The sequence below is a fragment of the Bidens hawaiensis genome, unplaced genomic scaffold, assembly GCF_021521415.1.
Source record: "Bidens hawaiensis isolate Kalapana, Puna unplaced genomic scaffold, B.hawaiensis_p1.1 tig00077202_1, whole genome shotgun sequence".
NCBI lineage: Eukaryota > Viridiplantae > Streptophyta > Magnoliopsida > Asterales > Asteraceae > Bidens > Bidens hawaiensis.
The window spans coordinates 597-8,506 of NW_027503301.1; the positions used below are offsets into that span (position 1 = coordinate 597).

A 7,910-nucleotide genomic window follows, 5' to 3' on the forward strand; every position below is an offset into this window, starting at 1 on the left:
TGGAATATATTTTCTTGCTTACCTCCCCTTGTGGAGGTGGTGTGGTATTTATAGTGTTAGGGTTTCCAATGATTGGGCTCAGATCCCATTAGGGCCTTTTTGGCCTCCTCCTGTTGCTTTGCGCCACGTGTCCTTAGGACACCTGGTGCTTTTTCATTGATTATTCTCTGAACCAGGTATTTCACCTGACCCATGTGCAATCACGTGGTAGCACATGGGTTTTGCTGAGTTGTCCACCTTTCATTGGCTGTCAACATCAGCATATTCTTATTCCTTAAAGGATACCTTCTGGAAGGTTGCTGACGAGCACAATCAAGGTTGTCCTTATCCTGATTTGGATAAGGACGAGGTTGATTATGTGCACGTGTGATATGCGCCTATCCTGAGGATGCGCGAAGTCTTCTCTTTATTCTCACGCGCAGATGTTTCATGCGCAGATGTGATATGCGCAAGCATATGTAATATGCGCCACGCGCAGATGTGATATGCGCAAGCATATGTAATATGCGCCACGCGCAGATGTGATATGTGTGAGCATATATGATGCGTGAGCATGCGATATGCGCCACGCGCAGATGTGATATGCGTGAGCATATATGGTGCGCGAGCATGTGATACGCGTGAGCATATGTGATGCGTGAGCATATATGATATGCGCCGTGCGCAAAGGTTTTGGCTTTGTGCCTTCATGATATCTTGATTTCAAGCCTCTTGTCTATATCTTGTGAGTTGACCCGCCCCGCTCGATGTTAAGGCGGGTACATACCTCTTCACAACTCAAACTAAAGAAAATTATTACTTAAAACTACAGGCATGGGTCCTGAGTACTGACCAGTAATTAAACACGTATCCCATATGAAAACCAACCTCCAATTTCATCCAACAAAATTCTATACTATTATTAATTGGTGGACCAAGCACCACCGTAAACAAAACAATGACCACCATACCCCTCAGCCCAGCCTCCACCACAGCTCCGGGAAACCCCGCCGTTTACTTCCGTAACACCACGCCGTTTATATGCCGAACCAAGCCCTTACTTGCCGCACTGGTTGAAGAAACTAGACCTAGGGCTTTGCCTCCGGTTAAAAGTAACATTAATAATAACAGAAACGGTGTCGTATCGGAAGCCAACGGTGGTGTTTCATTGGTAGTTCCGTCGTCTAGAAACAGAGCTGATGATATTCAAGCGGAGTCCAAGGCATTGGCGCGTGCTGTCAACGCGTCGGTTTATAGTCCGGAATTGCTTAAGTTTAAATACGCTTCACGTCCGTTTAAGGTTCGGTTATTTTCCAATTTGATTATTATTTAACCTAATTGGATGATTGGAAGTCAAATTGATGTTACTAATTGAGTGATTTTAGTTTGTTTGCACATAATTGAAGTTGTGAACCAACTGGACTCTCAATTTGATTATTATTTAACCTAATTGGCTGATTGGAAGTCAAATTTGTGAAATTGATGTTGCCAATTGAGTGATTTTAGTATGCTGATACAAAATTGTTGTACACAGTTGGAATTCTGAACTAACAGGCTCTCGATTCAGGTTTTGCACAATTCGATATTATTTAACTTATTTATAAGTTTGTAGCTCAAATTTATGAAATTATTAATGCTACTATTTTAATTCAATTATACGAAATTGAAACTTTGAACTCGCTGGACTATCAATTTAGGTTTTCACCCTTAAAGGTCAGCTCCCCTAATTTTATAACTATTTAACTTAATTGGCTGATTATAACTAAAATTTATGAAATTAATGTACTAATTGAGTAATTTTGATTCGATTATACGGAATTAGTGTACAGAATTGGAATTCTAACCAACTGGACTCTCAATTTAGGTTGTCCTCTTTCAGTTTTCATTAATTGGAGTATTTTGATCATGTGTTTTTATAAGTAGTCTAGTTTGAGACCCATCTATTATACAGATATTTCTTGAAAATACAATGTTTAATAAATAATCGATATACAAGAAACAATAAACCTATTAAACGCTATTAATACACAGTCGTCGTACAATAGTCTTTAAAACAACTTTAAACTAAAAGATTATTATAAATATCAAATATTTGAAAAAAAACAGGAAGTAAATATTAATTAACAAATTTTGAAGCATAAGTTTTAAGAATGGTAAATATTATTTTACTATTATAAATTTGTGAAAAATGGTGAGGTTTAATGTGGGAGTGACAAGTGGCAAAACTTGTAGCTTTTTATTAGAGAGGATAGATGTGATTTTTCTATTTGAGACCGTGATGATTAATTAGATAATATGTTACTTTAGTGTTTGAACATGTTGAAGAAATAAATGACTAAAAATGATATTTTTGTGGAAAATAAAGATAATCTTGTGAGATGGGAGTAAAATCCTCTTGTATTAGTTAAATGTTAATGAACTGTAGTTTGTTTAAGTTTGTTGTTTTACATTTGTTAATGAATTTATTTAAACTTTTTTAGGCCATTGAATTTAGTATAGTTTTATTAACTTTTCAGTTTCCCCAATAAGATTTATTTAACTTAATTGGCTAATTATAATTAAAATTTATGAAATTAATGTTAAGTTTCAGTTGATCCTACGAAATTAATATGCATAATTGAAATTCTGAACCAATAAGACTCTCGGTTTGGGTTTTGCCCCTTTCAAATACTGATGTGGCTGTAAATCGAATTCAGGTTTTACGGAGGACTCTGCAGATCCTTGTGGGATTAGGTTCGTTTGGATTGAAACTATGGATAGATCAATTGCAAGGTCAACTGGAACAGAACAGAAGATCTAGGGCTATTGAATTAAGGAACACTTTTACTCGATTAGGTCCTACTTTTGTTAAAATCGGTCAAGGACTCTCAACCAGACCTGATCTTTGCCCACCTGAGTTTCTTGAGGAGCTCTCTGAGCTCCAGGTATGACAGATCATTAGTATCAACTGTTCATACAAATCAGTAGTAATGCATGCTAGGGGTGTACATGAAACCGAAAACACTGATCCGAAACCGATATAACTGAACCAAAACAAAAAAGCTAACGGTTTGGTTTTATGTTTTCATAAAAACCAAACTTTCTGTTTGGTTTCAGTTTTGCGTATAACTAAAACCAAAACAAGTCCGAACAGAACTTCTAGTTTTTTATTTAAATTTTAGTAATTTGTAATAGTTTTATATATATAGTTTTACCGGAGTATATTACCCAAAATTATAATAATCAATTGACTATTAAAAAAAATATTTTGGCCCAAATTCATTCTTTTTGTCCAACTTTTTTTTCAGCCCAAGATTTTAAAGGTCAAATGGAAAAACTGAGAAAACTGAAACCCAACCCAAAACAAAAACCAAAAAAGAAACCGAAACCAAATGGTTTTCAATAACTCAAAAACCGACATTTCAGTTTTTGGTTTGGTTTTAGCCCAAAACCGAACCCAACCGGCCCATGCACGCCCTCTTGAAATTGAAACTATTTACATGATTATGCAGGATGCTTTACCAACATTTCCAGATGCAGAAGCATTTGCATGTATTGAAAGAGAATTAGGGCTTTCACTTGATTCCATTTACTCATCAATATCATCATCTCCAATTGCTGCAGCCAGTTTGGGCCAAGTTTACAAAGCCCAACTCAAATATTCGGGCCAGCTTGTTGCTGTGAAGGTCCAGAGGCCCGGTATTGAGGAAGCAATTGGGCTGGACTTCTACCTTATTCGTGGTCTCGGTTTCCTTATAAACAAATATGTTGATTTTATTAGCAGTGATGTTGTTGCATTAGTTGATGAGTTTGCAAGAAGAGTTTATCAAGAACTTAATTATGTTCAGGTTAGTTTTATTTATTATTACTGTTTATGCTCTCAGTTTCATTTGTGTTTTACTTTTGATTAGTATTATGTGATTTTGCTATTTGGAAACCGCTATAGTTAGATAATCAGTTGCTTTAGTGTTTGAATATTCTGATTTTTGAAGAAATAAATGACTAAAAATGACATTCTTGTGAAAATTAAAGATAATCTTGGGAGATGGGGTTAAATTTTTCTCAAATTAGGTTAAAAGAATGGTAATTTCCAGATAAATGTTCGTGAACGTTCGTTTTAGTTAATTCTTTTACATTCATTAATATATTGATTTAAATTATTTTAGGCCCAACACATTGCTTTTAATTGGTTGTAGCTCAGTTATGTTTGTTTGTCTATGTTCAGTTATGTTCCTTCGTTCGTTTACATTCATGAACCGTTCTTTTATACCTTAACGAGTGAGCATAAACTAACACTGACATGTCCATTTTCTTAACAAACGAACACAAACAAGAAATTCCGTTTGTTTTTATTTGTGTCCTATCATTTGTTCTGTTAAAGTTAAATGAACAAACACGCACACACTCCTTTCATTTACAGGCCTACACATAGGGTCCGTGTGTGTTTGAATGTTAATTTTGACAGGCGTGTGCAGGAGGGGCAAAATGCAAGAAGATTTAAAAAACTATATGCCGATAAAGAAGACGTACTCGTTCCCGACATTTACTGGGATTACACAAGTGCAAAAGTTTTAACAATGGATTGGGTTGACGGGGTCAAACTAAACGAGCAAGCGATAATTGACGGTCAAGGGTTAAAAGTCTTAGACTTGGTCAACACAGGTATCCAATGCAGTCTTCGACAGTTACTCGAATACGGTTATTTCCACGCGGACCCACACCCGGGTAATCTTTTAGCCACACCCGAAGGCAAACTCGCGTTTCTTGATTTTGGAATGATGAGCGAGACACCTGAAGAAGCAAGATTTGCAATCATCGGTCACGTGGTTCACATGGTCAACCGCGATTATGAAGCAATGGCTCGCGATTATTATGCATTAGATTTTTTATCACCTGATGTTGACGTGACACCGATTGTGCCGGCTCTTAGAAACTTTTTGATGACGCGTTAAACTCAACCGTGAGTGAGCTTAATTTTAAAACGATTGTGGATGGGCTTGGTGCGGTTCTTTATCAGTATCCGTTTAATGTGCCTGCTTATTATGCGTTGATATTGAGGTCGCTTACAGTTCTTGAAGGTTTGGCTCTTTATGCTGACCCAAATTTTAAAGTGTTGGCTGCTTCATACCCGTATTTTGCTAAGCGCTTGCTCACTGATCCGAACCCGTATTTGAGAGATGCTTTAATTGAGTTACTATTCAAGGATGGAAAGTTCAGGTACTTTGGGTGAATGGGAAAAATGGTTTGGTGTAAAATGGGATGTTTTTCTTAAGGATCAAAATGGTCCGGGTTGGTTTGAGTTGACCCCAAGCGTTTTTCTCACTGTTTTTAGGGGTTTTTGATTTTACAAAACAATAAAGATTAAATTCACATATATACTTCTTAAAGTTCAAATTTTTAGCATGTTTCTAAATTTCATAATATCTTGTTCACAGCGTTAAATATATCATATTTATTCACTTTTCAATAAATAAATATAACCACTTACAACAGAACAGTATTTATCGCTGAATATATACTTGGGGGGGGGATATCATATTTATGCATGATGTATTTTGTCTATTCAGTAAAATTTTATTTAATATGGAACAGGCTGTTCTTTTATTTAATATGGAACCGGTAAATATGATATTTTGGTGTTAAAAAAGGGTAATTCTGGTATTACAAATATTTGAAGAATATATATGAGATTGCCCCTTTTATGTACCATCTAAATCTATTACTAAAAAGACTTATAAGGACTTGCATGCATTACAAATAGACTTTCAACATATTGACGCGTTTCATTTTCAGCTGTCATTTGAATTTATTTGAATTTGACCTGTTTGAGATAAAACATAACGCAAATCGACCCCTTTTTACTATTGCTTAAATTTGAGCCATTTTCAGCTTCTAGTTAAATTTGACCCATTTGAGACAAAACATACCACAAATCAACCAATGTTCAGCTATTATTTTATATTTGACCTGTTTTGAGATGCCCAGATCAACCAATTTCTGCTATTACTTAAATTTGGCCCGTTTGAGATAAAACATAACCCAAATCGACCCGTTTCAGCTATTGCTTAAACTTGACCCGTTTGATATAAAACATAACCAAATCGACCTGTTTTCGGCCGTTATTAAGTTCTTGGTTTTGGTTTCCAAACAGGTGGAATAGGCTTGAAAACCTACTCGTGCAGGGTAAACAGGACCGAGATTTCTCAGCGAAAGACGCTTTACAGCCCGTTTTAAAACTGTTACTGGACCCAGAAGGTGAAGAACTGAGGTCGTTAGTTATCAAAGAAGCTATTCGAGTATCCGAAGCAATCACAATTGGAACCGTGATTGACACATACAATTCCATTCCAGGCCCGTTAAAGTCATTCCTTCCAAACACGAACGGAATCGGCACCCCCATGACCGATGTTAAAATCGAGACCATGATGGAGCTTCGAGACCAAGTTTTAAGAATAGGGGGTCTTTTACGGTCCTCAGATAATATCAATCCTGCTATCCTACAACCTATTCTACAGGTATGCTAAAGTGGGCCCACAGGCCGGTTTTGTTATGGACCAAACGAGTTTTTATATAATGGGTTTGTTTCATCAGGTGCTTCAAGAACCGGAGGCGAGAACTCTTGGAGGGCGTGTGTTTGGTGGGATTACACAACGCTTGGCTGCACGTATGCTGCAACAGGTTCTGCGGTCACCTGCAACGGCTCGTGGATCGTCTTTATAGTTTATAGCACATTTGATGAGATGACTAAATTGGGATTATGGTTTGAATGTCCGATAATTATAGCATTCTTTAATGTGTATAATATAAGTAACAGAAGATGGTTGTAAAGTCGGACATTTGTGAAAGGTAAACCTTTCATACAAGCAAAGTGTACCCGGTCGAATGACAATGTTACATTGTTGTTATGATCATGAATATTGAATCATTACATCTGTTAAGAATTATATCGACATAGTATCGATGAGAGATGATACCCATGATTATCTTTTAACTACAGGAACGTCTAGTTAATATGCAGTTGGGTGTGTATCATTATTGAATGATACAAGGGGTGCAATTGCTAGATGATTGGATTTTTGTTTGACAGCTTCAAAATCACATATTCATCTTGTCTCATGTGTTGACTTATTAAAATTGAAGTATGCTAAAAAACGTTTGGTCAAGGCTATTGTCATGACGACATGGTGGGTGCTGTGGCGGTTCAGAAATAATAGTGTCTTCTAGGCCAACAACATTCGGAAGGATACAAGTTTTATTTCTATTGTTAACTGTTCGTTTTTGTTGTTTGTCAATAGAAACAGTAAGTCAAAACATTCGTTGGTTGAGTGGCTTTCTAACCCTCTCGTGTAGTTGTACTTCTTTCCGGCTAGCTTCTTGCTAGTCTTCGTTTTTCATATATTATTCATAGAAGTATCCCTAAACAAGATTATGGAAGGTCTCGTGGTGAATTTTTATCGAAAGTGAAATTTTGAGAGTTGTTTTATCGACATTATACTTTCATAAATGTTTTCAAACTTCAAACTTGATATAATATAAGTGATTTTAACTCACTGAATTTTAGGTTAAAATCATGGCAAGCTTATGGTGATTTTAACTTAAAATTCTTGATTACTTTATAAAACATTTTCAAAATGATTTTTGGTTAACCCTCAATGTAATTATTTTGCTTTGATAATGTGTTTATAGCGTATATTTTTAAGTAAAATGCTTGAAAAGATTAAAAGGATTGATGAGGAATTGAGATAAATCAAACAAGCTACGGATTATGAATGTTACATGTTGGAATTACATGTTTTCTCATTTCCCTCATATGTTAAGAGGTTCGATTCAACTATGGTTGTTGATGGATTATCGTGTCTCCATTTCACGAAGAACTTTCATAAATGATTTCTTATCTAAGTTATATATTCATGTTTTGTCGTTCTAAGGGGGGTGTTTGGGATTCCTTATTT

General features: G+C 35.9%; 1 pseudogene across 1 annotated transcript; it reads left to right on the forward strand.

The window, feature by feature from the left end:
* Positions 1-934: 934 nt before the first annotated feature.
* Positions 935-6,935, forward strand: LOC143606793 (protein ACTIVITY OF BC1 COMPLEX KINASE 3, chloroplastic-like; annotated as a pseudogene). Its single transcript, XR_013148814.1, has 6 exons — positions 935-1,279; positions 2,676-2,903; positions 3,471-3,806; positions 4,434-5,175; positions 6,110-6,473; positions 6,550-6,935. The product of XR_013148814.1 is annotated as a protein ACTIVITY OF BC1 COMPLEX KINASE 3, chloroplastic-like (transcript).
* Positions 6,936-7,910: the final 975 nt, after the last annotated feature.